Genomic DNA, 13,471 nt, shown 5'->3' with positions numbered 1-13,471 from the left:
CTGAAAGTAAACTCATCGCGCCGGAATGCACCGAGCTGGACCAGGTGAAGGTAAGCGGTCCTTATGCGACACATTTTCGGTTTTTAAATGCGGCGGTTTTTCCGAATACGTCGGGTTTTCGTTCGGCCACGCCCCCCGATTTCCGTCGCGCGCATGCCAGCGCCGATGCGCCACAATCCGATCGCGTGCGCCAAAATCCCGGGGCAATTTAAGTACAAGCGGCGCAAAACGGAAATATTCGGGTAACACGTCGGGAAAACGCGAATCGGGCCCTTAATAAATGACCCCCACAGTCTTTGTGAATCGCGTTACAGTGCATTGTCGTTGGTCAATGCACTTCGGGTGAACTCCATCGGACAGGTAAGTAAATGTGCCCCATTGAGTTAACATTGCATTTTGTAAACGCAGATGTTAACAGCAATGTCATGAGGCAAATCTACGCTTGTCAGCTGTTGTATTGCATTTCAAAACGCATTGTAAATGCCTCACCTAAGCACAGCATCAGGGTTATAATATCCAATTTATGCAATGAGTCTGCCATGGGGTTTTTCATAGGCATAAGGGACTTAAGAACTGTAGACAGATAGTATATATTTATGCATATATCTAAAATAGCCCTCACAAAACAGCACACAGTCCACTTCTTTTATCAAATATACCTCTAACAACTGACCAAGTCTGTGCTCCCTGCATGCTGTATAACCCATACAGTATATACTATATCCCACTGAATAAATAATTATATAGAACTCCTTCAATAAATATGTCATTTACCCTCTAAATACGACTTTATAGTGCCCCCCTCAATATTGTCTTAGTATTAAATACAGATCTAATTTATGTACAGCAGATCCTGGAATTACACATAGTGGATATATCCTAATTAATATATATATATATATATATATTATATATAATATAATTTTAGTTAGATATGACACCCCTAATTAATAAATATACCAGCACCCCTCATTCATTTCTATGGAGCACCAGCAGTAACCCCTTGTTAATTTCTATTGAGCACCAGCAGCACCCCCTCATTCATTTCTATGGAGAACCAGCAGAACCTCATAATTAATTTCTTTGAAACAATAGCAGTACGCCCTCAATAATTTATATGGAGCACCAGCAGCATCCCCTCATTAATTTCTAAAAAAAAAAAAATTTTTTATTTCTAGTGAGCACCAGCAGTACTCCTCCTTTATTTCGATGGAACACCAGCTGCCCCTCATTGATTTCTATTGAGCACCAGCAGAACTCTCTCAGTAATTTCTATTGGGACCCAGAAACACCCTCTTATTAATTTCTATTGGGCACTGTAACGGGAGCTCCTGCTGGCTCACCCGTGCCCCTATGTGTTAGCTGGCGCAGCGTTTATTGTCCCAGAATTCTATATAAAACCACCTCACCCTGCACACCCAGATCTTTGTGGTATGTGCCTCAGAGCACAAAATCTTGTTTCATTGCCTAGTGCTTGTATGCTGATTTCCCATTGTGACCCCGTTCCTGACTTTGACACTGTGCTGCCTGTCCTGACCTCCTGCTTTGTCCCTGATGTTGATCCTGTGCTGCCTGTCTTGACCTCCTGCCTATCCCCGACCATGATTCTGCCTCACGACTTTGTACCACGCTTTGGCCACCACTGTGGGCAAGTCGCGCCTGTGGAGCTACCTGGTGATACCCTACATCAGCAAGTCCATTCCGCTTTGCGGTGGGATCTGGTGAAAACCAGGTGCCACTTAAATTCTGCACCCAGATTTCGGCTTACACCATCGCTCGCGGTACAGAGGATCCACTACCCCAGATCCTGACAGTGAGATCCGGCCATGGATCCCGCCAAAGTTCCGCCACCTAAACTAGTTGATCTCCCCACTATTGTGGCCTGGCAGTCCCAGTGGATTGCCGTAGAAGGTCAGCAGCTTGGACAACCCACCGCCATTCTACAGCAACTATTGACCTCCAAACAGCCACGTCAAGTTCCTGCGTTTCCTGATAGCCTGGTTTGTCTACCTTCCACAGAACCTGGCCTGAGAATCTCTATGTCTTCCAAATATGATGAGGATGCAAAGTTGTGCAGGGGCCTTATTACCCAGTGATCCATGCATATTGAACTAATGCCTACACAATTCGTAACTGAATGTTCGAGAGTAGCTTTCGTGATCAGTCTTCTCTCTGGGAAAGCACTGGCATGGGCCACTCCCCTCTGGACAGGGTAGATCCAGGTACGGCAGACATCACCACATTCCTCGCTTAACTACAGACCATCTTCGAGGAACCATGCGTCATTTACTGAGACTGCCCTTCTGATCTTGTGCCAAGGGGACTCCTCTGTGGGTGACTATGCGGTGCAATTCCGTGGCTTCTGAACTTTTTCTGGAATGAAGCAGCCTTGGTCGCCACCTTTAAAAAGGGATTATCTAGTCAGATCAAAGACGCCCTGTCTGCATGGGACCTGCCGTCTACCCTGAGATGTCTAATATCCTTGGCCACTCGGATAGACATCCGCTTCTCTGAACGCAAGGAAGAGCAGCGGGTTGAAGTAGCACAGCCCAGAGTCCTACGTTTTGGCCACCTGGCTCCAGTTTCCATGGTTCACCTCTGCCGTCTCCTACGACTGCTACCGGGAACCCTATGCAGGAGGGTAAAACCCGGTCAACAACCCAAGAGCGCTACAGACGTAGACAGAGAAATCTCTGCATCTACTGTGCCAGCCCTGAAAACTTCCTCCAGTCATGTCCAGTGAGTCCTCAGCATCCAGGAAGTCATTCACACCTAGGGTTCCTAGGAAAAGTGTCCTTTGAAGGAGAAGCGTCCTTCTCCAAGCTTGGATCTTCCAGTTCTGTTTAGCTTTGGAACCACTGATCCTGTTCAAGTCTTGACCTTCCTGGACTCCGGTTCTGGAGGGAATTTCGTAGATGCTGCTCTGGTCTCCCGGGATCGTTTTCCTGTGGTTGGTCTGGAAAAGCCCCTGGTCATCTTGTCCGTCAGTGGGAATATCCTATGTGACCAAGTTGGTAGGTCTTCCTGCTGTTTCATAGTATCATCATAGTATCATAGTATATAAGGCCGGAAAAAGATGTAATTCCATCAAGTCCAACCGTATATGTTTATATGGACCTTGCTGACATCTTCTCTACCTCCGCACCATCCCTACGATTGTCCTATAGAGCTGTTCTTAGGTGCCTAAAGGTCAATCATCTCTATGCCAAACTGGAGAAGTGCTACTTCCATCAGAAGAGTCTTCTGTTTCTCGAATACATCATCTCCGTTAAGGGCCTACAGATGGATCCAACCCAGTTATCTACGGTACTTCAGTGTCCTTATCCTGTAAGACTTTATGCCATATAGAGATTCCTGGGTTTGCCAATTATTACTGGAAGTTTATACCATATTTTTCCTCTCTCGTGTCTCCAATTGTGCCGTTAACAAAAAGGAACACTGATCCTTAACTCTGGCCTCCGGCGGCTGAAGAAGCATTTTCCAAGCTTAAGTCTGCCTTTGCTTCTGCCCCTGTCTTTACACGGCATGACACTGAGAAACCATTCCAACTGGCAGTGGACGCTTCCTCTGTATGTGCCGGAGCTGTTCTCACCCAGAAAGGGCCCAAAGGCCGAAGGCTCACTTGTGGGTTTTTCTCTAAAACCTTCTCCCCTGCAAGAGGAATAGCTTCATTGGAGATCGTGCACTTCTGGCTATTAAACTTGCCTTGGAAAAATAGCGCTATCTTTTGGAAGGTGCTCATCAAACTGCTCAGCGTCTCAACTCACGACAAGCTCGCTGATCCCTTTTCTTTTCACGCTTTAATTTTCTGATACAATTCCGACCTGCTGAAAAGAATGTCAAGCCTGATGCTCTCTCTCGTGCCTACAATGTTGTTGGGGAAGAACCGGCTCCACAGCATGTTATCCCTCCTGAAAGACTGATTCTAGCTGCTCCAGAAGATCTGTGGCAGCTCCCTCCTGGCAGGACTCATGTCCAACCTGCTCTATGGAAAAAGATATTGACTTGGGGACATTGCTCTCTAGTGGCTGGGCATCCAGTGGTGCAGCGCTCAGTAGCCCTCATTTTTTGTTACTATTGGTGACCTGATCAAAGATGTGCGTGATTTTTGACATCCTGTGTTCGTAAGAGGCCATCTCGCCTAAAACCTGCCGGTCTCTAGCTCTCGTGGCCCAGCAGCAGGGGGGCCATGGACTTAATTACGGATCTACCATCTTCCTCTGGGAATTCTGTCATCTGGGTGGTAACTGACTTGTTCTCCAAGATGTCCCATTTTGTTCTGATGCCTGGTCTGCCGTCAGCTTCTCATCTGGCCAGTCTGTTCTTCCAGTCATATCTTCTGGCTACATGTACTCCCTCTGCACATTTCTGGGGTCCAGTGTGTTTCCAGATTCTGGCATCTACAATCAATTACAGGTCAAGTGACTTCGCCTTAGCATACCATCCTCAGACTAACGGACAAGTAGAAAGAGTTAACCAAACTGGGCTGTTACCTTCGTCATTTTGTCTCTGCCCGTCAGGACGATTGGTCAGCTCTGTTACCATGGGCAGAGTTCTCCTTCAACTCCTTAGATTCTGAGTCTACGGGCGCTGCCCCTTTCTTTATTGTCCTTGGACGAATTCTACACCCACCTTTTCCTCTGTTCGTTCCTTGGATGTTCCTGCGGTGGAAGAGTTGGTGCAGGACCTCAAATGGATCTGGGAACAGACACATTAGTCTTTGCTTCAGGCCTCGGCCCGCACCAAGACCCAAGCTGATAAGAAGTGTAGGCCTCCTCCAGACTTCCCTCTGGGTGACAAGGTGTGGTTGTCATCCATATATGTCCGGCTGAAGATTCCCAGCTACAAGCTTGGTCCACGTTTTCTGGGGCCGTTCGAGGTAATAAAGCGCATAAATTCTGTGGCCTATAAACTCCACTTCCCTCTCATTATGCGCATCCCGAACTCCTTCCATGTCTCTTTCCTGAAGCCTGTCATCTTGAACTGTATTTGAAGTAAAGGAGGTTCTGGAGTTGAAGACAGTGAAAGGTAAGCGGTTCTTCTTTGTTGACTGGAAGGATTTCGGGTATGAAGACAATATTCTGGTCCATGATCTCCTGCAGAGATTTCCTCAGCCGAAGAAGAGGGGGGAGGGGGAGAAAGGGGGGGGGGTACTGTCATGTACGTGTTCGCTAGCGTGGCGCTTCCTACCAGTCCCCGTTCCTGATCCCAGTCCTCCATCAATTCGTGCGTCCCCATCTCCTAGGGCGCATGCGGCAACTTTAGAAAATTTAAAGGGCCAGCATAACGTTAATTGGCGCTGCCCATTTCCCAGAATTCTATATAAACCTGCCTCTCCCTGCACACCCTGCTGGATCTTTGTGCTATATGCCTCAGAAAAAGCATGTTTCATTGCCTAGTGTCTGTCTGCTGATTTCCACTTTGTGACCCCGATTCCGTTCCTGACTCCGTGCTGCCTGTCCTGACCCCCTGCTCTGTCCCCGACGTTGATCTTGTGCTGCCTGTCTCGACCTCCTGCCTGTCCCCGACCATGATTCTGCCTCACGACTTTGTACCACGCTTTGGCCACCACCACGAGCAAGTCACGCCTGTGGAGCAACCTGGTGGTACCCTGCCGCAGCAAGTCCATCCCGCTTTGTGGCGGGGTCCGGTGAAAACCAGGTGCCACTTAGATTCCGCTCCCAGGTGTCGGCTTACGCCATTGCTCGTGGTGGTACAGAGGGTGCACTACCTCAGATCCTTTTACCAGCAGCACCATCTCATTGATTTCTATGGATCACCAGCAGCACCCACTCATTAATTTTTTTTTTGCACCAGCAGCACCCTCTCATTTATTTCTATGGAGCACCAGCAACATCACCTCATTAATTTCTATGGAGAACCAGCAGCATGCCCTAGTTAATTTCTATTGAGCACCGACAGCACTCCCCTCATTATTTTCTGGGGAGCACCAGCAGCACAATCTAAATAACTTCTATGGAGCACCAGCAACGCCTGTGCATTAATTTCTATTTCACACCAGCAGCACATCCTCCTTGTTGATTTGTATTGAGCATCAGCAGCACCCCTCACTATTATTTTTTTATAGATAACCAGCACCTCTTCTTAGATGCTATGGAGACCCAGCAGCAACCCTTTATTAATATGTTTGAAGCAGCAGCACCCCCTCATTCACTTGTGTACAATGCCCCAGGACTGAGGCCATTGATAACAAAATAAAATTACATACCTCTCAATGATTTTGAGTCCCTACTAAAGTATATTAAATGCAATATAGCAGCTCAGAAGAGGATATTTGCCAAATTGTATTGCTGTTAACATTTACAAAGCATTTACAATGTTAACACAATGTTAATGTGTCAACATTGTGTTTACTGTTATATTTTGTACACACATTGTTAACTGAACTATAACATTATGTAAACACATATGTTAAAGGGGTTTTCCCATCAGGGCATTTACATTCAGTTTCATTAATCTGCCATATATAAACATTTCTTCAATTAGATGTTATTAAAAAAAATGTTCCCGTGTGAAGATAATTTCTCATAAATGTAGTCATGTTGTCCCTTAGAAACCAGATAGCTTCCTCGGATACGACCACGTCATACTCTGGCAGCGGTGGCCAGACATGCGCTATTGAGTCCTGCCGGACCACCAGGATTCAGCGATCATTACCACAGGACGGCTGTGCGACATGTAGTAACTCCTGGACATTTCATATACAAAAACCTTTTGTTTCTTTGTGCACGCACTCCAGCAGAGGTGGACGTATCCGAGGAAGCAATCTCGTTTCTAAGGGACAACATGACTACATTTATGATAAATTATCTTCACACAGGAACATTTTTTTTAATAACATCCAATTGAAGAAATGTCTATATACGGCAGATTAATGAAACTGAATGTGAATGCCCAGACGAGAATACCCCTTTAACATCATGTTTCTAAACTCTAATTTTAACTTAACTTTTTTCTTAAAGTAATGAAGGCCACTTGTTTTTTTTTACTTAGCTGCTTTTTTCTAGCCATTATACAAATTCCAACAGTCTATTCACTAGGACTATCAGCTGTGTATCCACCAGACTTCTGCACAACACAACTGATGGTCCTAACCCCATTTCTAAGGCAAGAAATCCCACTTAAACCTGACAGGGAACACTTGTGATGTGAAAACCTTTTCTGGTGACTACCTCTTGAAGCTCATCAAGAGAATGTCGAGACTGAGCAAAACAATAATCAAAGTAAAAGGTGGCTACTTTAAAGAACCTAGATTATAATACATATTTCCAGTTGTTTCACACTTTTTTGTTAAGTATATAATTCCACATGTGTTAATTCATAGTTTTGATGCCTTCAGTGTGAATCTACAATTTTTACAGTCGTGAAAATAGTGAAAACTCTTTGAATGAGAAGGTGTGTCTGTACTGTATGTCCCCTACATCCCCTTTTTTTGTGTGAGTCTTCTACGGCCATGCCAGCTGTGGATTACAACGAATTGGATGGACTCTGATGTTGACCAGCCTCTTCTTTTACAAATAAAATGGTTAACGAGTGTTTGTTTGCATTTTTATTTCAGTTAATTTTTTTTAAGTGTGTTTTTTTTGGGTGTAACTTTGTATAATTTGCCATAGTAGTGGTGCTGTCTAGTTGACAGTGCTCCTTATTAAGGGCACATTGCCAAGAGGGGTAGGAGACATGTGGGGGACATATATGCAGAACCCATAAAATACATTGGTGGCAATGGTTTCATTAGTGGTATATATGGGTGAATTTGGTAAACATTTTGAAAAAAAATTGCTATTTTCAAACTTTAAAATGTTCTGGTTGTCAAACTGATAGTCTTACTATCCACATTAAATTGTGTCCATTTGTTTTATTATGACGCTAGAAAGATCATAAATCAAACAGAATTCCCTCAAATGTTCAAAATATTTTTAGAATCAATTATTTTACGAACCGTATAATTTCTATAGGGTTTTGGAAGTTCTGTTAATAGAAGGTCCCCACATATAATTATGCCCTGCCTAATGAAAGACTAAGGCCCCTTCCATACTAGCGTTGCATTTCACGTCAGGGTGCAATGCGTGGGAGACTCGAGCATTTTTCAAAGGGACCATGGTTCAGGAATAAAATTTGTTATTTAATTGAAAAAGAATGTCTTCTGATAAGTTAGCAGATGTATCTTCTTCACTGTTCCGCGCGTATATTAACTCCCGACAAGTTAGCAGATGTGAAGAACAGTGAATAATAGAATAAAAACAGTGAACACAGGATCATTTAAGTGAAAAACACAGTGAAGAACAAAGTGAAGAATAGATTACAGATGTTCAGCACATCTGCTTACTTGTCGGGAGATACGCACGAACGGTGCGAACAAAATAGTATGTGAAGAACAATATATATGTGTGAAGAACATATTACAGATGTATGGAGACATCTGCAATGTGTTCTTCACACACATATATATTGTTCTTCACATGCTATTTTGTTCGCACCGTTCCGCGCGTATCTCCCGACAAGTAAGCAGATGTGTCGCACATCTGTAATCTATTCTTCACTGTGACATGGATCGCGGGAGCACCCGTGACAGTACCCCTCCCCCCTTTCTTGGTCCCAAGAAACCTCTGGAGGAGGCTGCGATCCAGAATATTCTCCTCTGGCTCTCTGAGGAGTCAGCCTCTGGAGCAGAAGGAGGAGATTGCTGAGAAAAGCGGTTCAAGATGCAGGCTTCAAGAGGGAAACATGGAAGGAGTTCAGGATGCGCATCGAGGGAGGAAGGCAAAGTTTGTAGGTCACTGGGTTGATGCGCTTGATAACTTCAAAGGGACCAAGGAAGCAGGGGCCAAGCTTGTAGCTTAGTATCTTCAGCCGGACATATCTAGAAGATAACCACACCTTGTCCCCTGGAGAGATGACAGGAGGAGTCTGCCGTTTCTTGTCAGCCTGAGTCTTGGTGCGGCCAGAAGCAGGGAGAAGAGACCGACGGGTCTGGTCCTAAATTGGTTTAAATTGGTTTAAAATCCTGCACCAGATCCTCTACCGTCGGGACATTGGAAGGAGTAGACAGCGGAAGAGGAGGACGAGTGATTTGTCCTTAGACCACAAAGAACGGAGCTGCACCAGCAGACCCATTGTCCAAGGAGTTATATAAAACTCAGCCCAAGGAAGCAAATCAGCCCAGATATCTTGACGGGCAGAGACAGAGTGGCGGAGGTAAAAGCCCAAAGTCTGATTCACCCTTTCTACTTGACCAATCGACTGAAGGTGGTAAGCTGAAGATAAGTCCTGATTAACTTGCAGCGGGTACACAAGGAATGCCATAACTTGGACACGAACTGAACCCCTCGGTCAGACATGATGTGCAGCGGAAGTCGGTATCGGCATTAGAAATAACAGTCCAGCCGGTTTGAGACGAGAGGCTTTGTTGCGGGCACAGGAGGTGCAGGATCCTATGAAATCCAGAACATCTTGGACCATACCTGGCCACCAGTAGTAGCGGGAGATGAGAGCCGTGGAGTGTTGCACCCCTGGGTGCCCAGCCAGTTGTGAAGAATGTCCCCAAGACAGAATCCTCTTCCGGAGTGCAGGTCAGACATTCTTCTTGCTGGAGGTAGCTGCCGAAGATCCAGCTTGGAGAACACCCTGGAACCACGCAGCCGATCAAATAGTTCAGTAATCAACAGCAGGGGGTAGCAGTTTTTAACCATGACCTTGTTCAGCCCACGATAGTCAATGCAAGGTGGCAAGGAGCCGTCCTTCTTGGTTACAAAAAAGAACCCTGCGCCAGCAGGAGAGGAGGACTTGCGTATGAAACCTCTCTGCAGGTTCTCTTTGATGTACTCGGACATGGCAGCCGTCTCAGGGACAGAATGAGGGTAGACGCGGCCTCTAGTAAGAAAAGCACCTGGCAGGAGATCAGGGTAAAAATAGGGACAATGCGGTAGCAAAATCTCTGCTTGTTTTTTTTGGAAAAAACATCCGTAAAGTCCAAGCTGGCAGACCCTCCAGAGACTTGAGAGACACCGAATAAGTCAGGACAGGTAGAGGAGTCACCAAGCAGCTAAGTGGCATTCTGGGCCCCAATGCAGGATCTCCCCCGTCTTCCAGTTGAGGACCAGAGCATGAAGTTGCAGTGATGGAAGACCCAGGAGAACAGTGGAGGTGGAGCGTGGCAACAAATAGAATGACAGTTTATCTTTGTGAAGAACTCCCACTTGAAGACTGACAGGTTCAGTGCAGTACCGAACCGGAGAGAAGCTGACAGCTGACCGAGGTAATAACAAGGGGTTGCTTGAGAGGAACCAACGGAACGTGATGCCGGGAGACCAGAGTGGCATCCACAAAGTTCCCAGCAGAACCAGAGTCCAAGAATGCTGAAACTAGCACAGGAGTGCGGGTACCCACACTGAGGAGTCCTAGTCACTGAGGTAGTAAGGGCAGGTGGCAGAGATGCAAGGTCAGCAAACAGATCTGAGGTCAGCAATAGAAGGTCAATGCAGAAGGGAACGGAACATGGGAATGCAGGAGCACAGGAACACAAGAGCACGGGATAACTGGAGCACAGGAGCACAGGAACACAGAGGAAGCTTTCTCTTCTCGATTATGGGCTCAAAGTTCCGGCAGGAAGTGATGGGTGCCGCCGGTAAAAATAGGAAAGCCGGAAGTGCCACCACCAATTAGCGATGCGCTGGCCCTTTAAATCTTCGAGAGCCGGCGCACCTAGGCCGCATGGAAGCAGGAATGTGGAGAGGTAAGTGCGGGTCAGGGGGAGCCACGCAACGGAGAGGTGCACGGTTCTTCCCGCAATCCTTGACATGGATTGCCGGGGTACCTGTGATAGACTGTTCACATGTTCAGATTTTCAGATTCAGCTTTTGAAGCCAAAAGCTTCAAAGTGGATCATAATGGTTAAGAACATATCATTGAGATAAGCTGTTTTCACTCTACTGGTGAATCTGAAAAACTGAACGTGTGATTGCACCCTAAGGGGGGAGCTGCCTAATGAATTATTAGGGAGAGACCCTGCATAATGGATTATGGGCCACAATGCGGGCAATTGTGATGTGAGGGGAATTTATTATATACGTGGGGGCACAGTATGGTTGGCTGTGATGTGGAGGGTATATATCAGGGCCGGCGCCAGAACTGGGCATACTCAGGCAAGTGCAGGAGCCCAGAGCTACTGGGGCTGCCCACACAAGGCTGTGCATAAGGAATCCATGGGGTTGAAAGTGGCTGTATCTAATGAATCCATAGGGTGTGATGGGGACTTTATATTGCTGTTGCTTTTGATAAAATAAAGTAACCTTCTTGAGAGTGTGATACCTTTTAATGGCTAACAGAAATATAAGATGTTACAAGCAAGCTTTCGGGACAGCTATGGTCCCTTCATCAGGCATGGTTCTGCTCTCAGACATTTCTGATTAATCTCCCCATAGACAAAGTGACAGTCTGAGGCAGAGACAGTCACTGTTAAAAGAGTGTCCGGTGACAGTCGCTGGAATGAGAATGTCAGTGACAGTCGCTGGAATGAGAGTGTAAGGAACAGACAGTCTCTGGAATGAGACTGCCAGTGACAGACAGTCGCTGGAATGAGAGTGTAAGGGACAGACAGTCGCTGGAATGAGAGTGCCAGAGACAGACAGTCTCTGGAATGAGAGTGCCAGAGACAGGCAGTCGCTGGAATGAGAGTCTTAAAGACAGACAGTCACTGGAAGAGACTGTCAAAAAAGTTTATAAAAAAGGGATGGTCAGTGACAGTCTAACAAAGTGGGGCACATTTACTTACCCGTCCCTGGTGCGATCCCCGATCCGGAATGTCCCACAATAATGAACTATGCCATGATTCACTTAGATTGAATATGGTCCACCGTATGTATGTAAGTGCATGTCTTGCGACACAATTTTAAGGTTAAATCCCGCGCTCAGACCGAATCCGTCGGATCACCCGACGGCCCATCCCCCCGATTTGTGTCGCATGAAAGCCGGCGCGATTGCGCAAAAAATCTGATCGCGTGCGACACAAATCCCCTTTTAAATACCTGTCACAGTCATGCGAAACCCGAAAGTGCGGTCCGCGGACCCTTATATTCTATATTCCTTATAAGTGATCAAAAGGCCAAACAGTCCTTAAAATGGTAGCGTTAAAAACGTCATCAAAACGTCCTAAAACATTACACAACCCACAGCTCCATACACTGAAGTATGAAAAAGTTATTAGGGCCTCAAGATTTTTTTTTTTACAGGTGTTTTTAATTTTTATAAATGTATGAAAACATACATCACACCAACCCAATGAATGAAAAAGACATGTCATTTTGGGTGAACAGAGAAAGCCATAAATTCCAAGCCAAGCATATGGTGCAAATGCGTTTTCCATTTTCACTGCATTTGGAATATTTTTCCCGCTTCCCAGTACAAGGCATGTGATATTAAATACCGTCACTATGAAGTGCAATTTGTTTTGCAGAAAACAAGCCCTCATACAGCTCTTTACATGGAAAAATTAAAAAGTTATAGATTTTTGAAGCAGAATGGAAAGGCAAAAAAAAGAAAAAGGGCCTCAGCATTAAGGGGTTAAAGGATTTTTCAAAATGTTTATAATGTATTATTATGTTTGGGGAGTCAGACCATTTTATCAAAACTCCACCAAAATTGTCACCAACTCTGTAATCCTGTCGGTAACAAGGGTGGGGGGTTATCTGTGTTTATTATTTTTTTCATTAATCAAAGAACAAGGAAAGAAGAATGTGAGGGGATGCAATTTCAGGGTGAGGGGATATAATATGAACGGAGATGGGACATTTTATGAGGGGTCACAATAAAAGGAGGTTTTAACATGATGGGGGCACAATATCAATGTGACAGGGAGCTGGGGGGCCACAATGTAAATGGGCGATGGGGGCACCGAGTGGGTACTATGCTGTGTGGGGTGAAGTAAAAAGCATGACTTTTCTGATACATGCCCTATCATTTAAGAGGCATTCACTAACCCTTGTTCTATAGTAATCTATGCCCTATGCCATAATAAAACTTACCTCCCAGTAAACTACCCCCAACAGACCACATTACCTTACAGGCTTCAGCAGAATAACCTACAACCCAATAACACACAATAACAGCCCCCATACCAATAAACCAAAACCCCTGTTCATGCCAACCATGGATCACTCTTATCTGGGGTGGGGCTGTTAGACATGCCAAGGTGTGGGCTACGTCTGCATTCACATGTATCATGTATTTTGTTTTGCACACTGAAAAGGTGAGACCGCTAATTTCCTGGAGACGCGGTGAGAACAGTACTGAGCAGTCAGCAACAAGGAGATAGATGTGGAGAACACTACAGGTTATGTTCTACGAAGCTAGGCCAAAACTCTAGGCCATGATTGCTATGGTAACCGAGTAAGTACAGCGCCATCCTTTTACGCTACCCACAATTCCCCGCACCCACGCCCCAGAATCTACGGGA

Source organism: Engystomops pustulosus, chromosome 1, assembly GCF_040894005.1.
Source record: "Engystomops pustulosus chromosome 1, aEngPut4.maternal, whole genome shotgun sequence".
Classification (NCBI taxonomy): Eukaryota; Metazoa; Chordata; class Amphibia; order Anura; family Leptodactylidae; genus Engystomops; species Engystomops pustulosus.
This window is presented reverse-complemented; position numbering follows the sequence as displayed.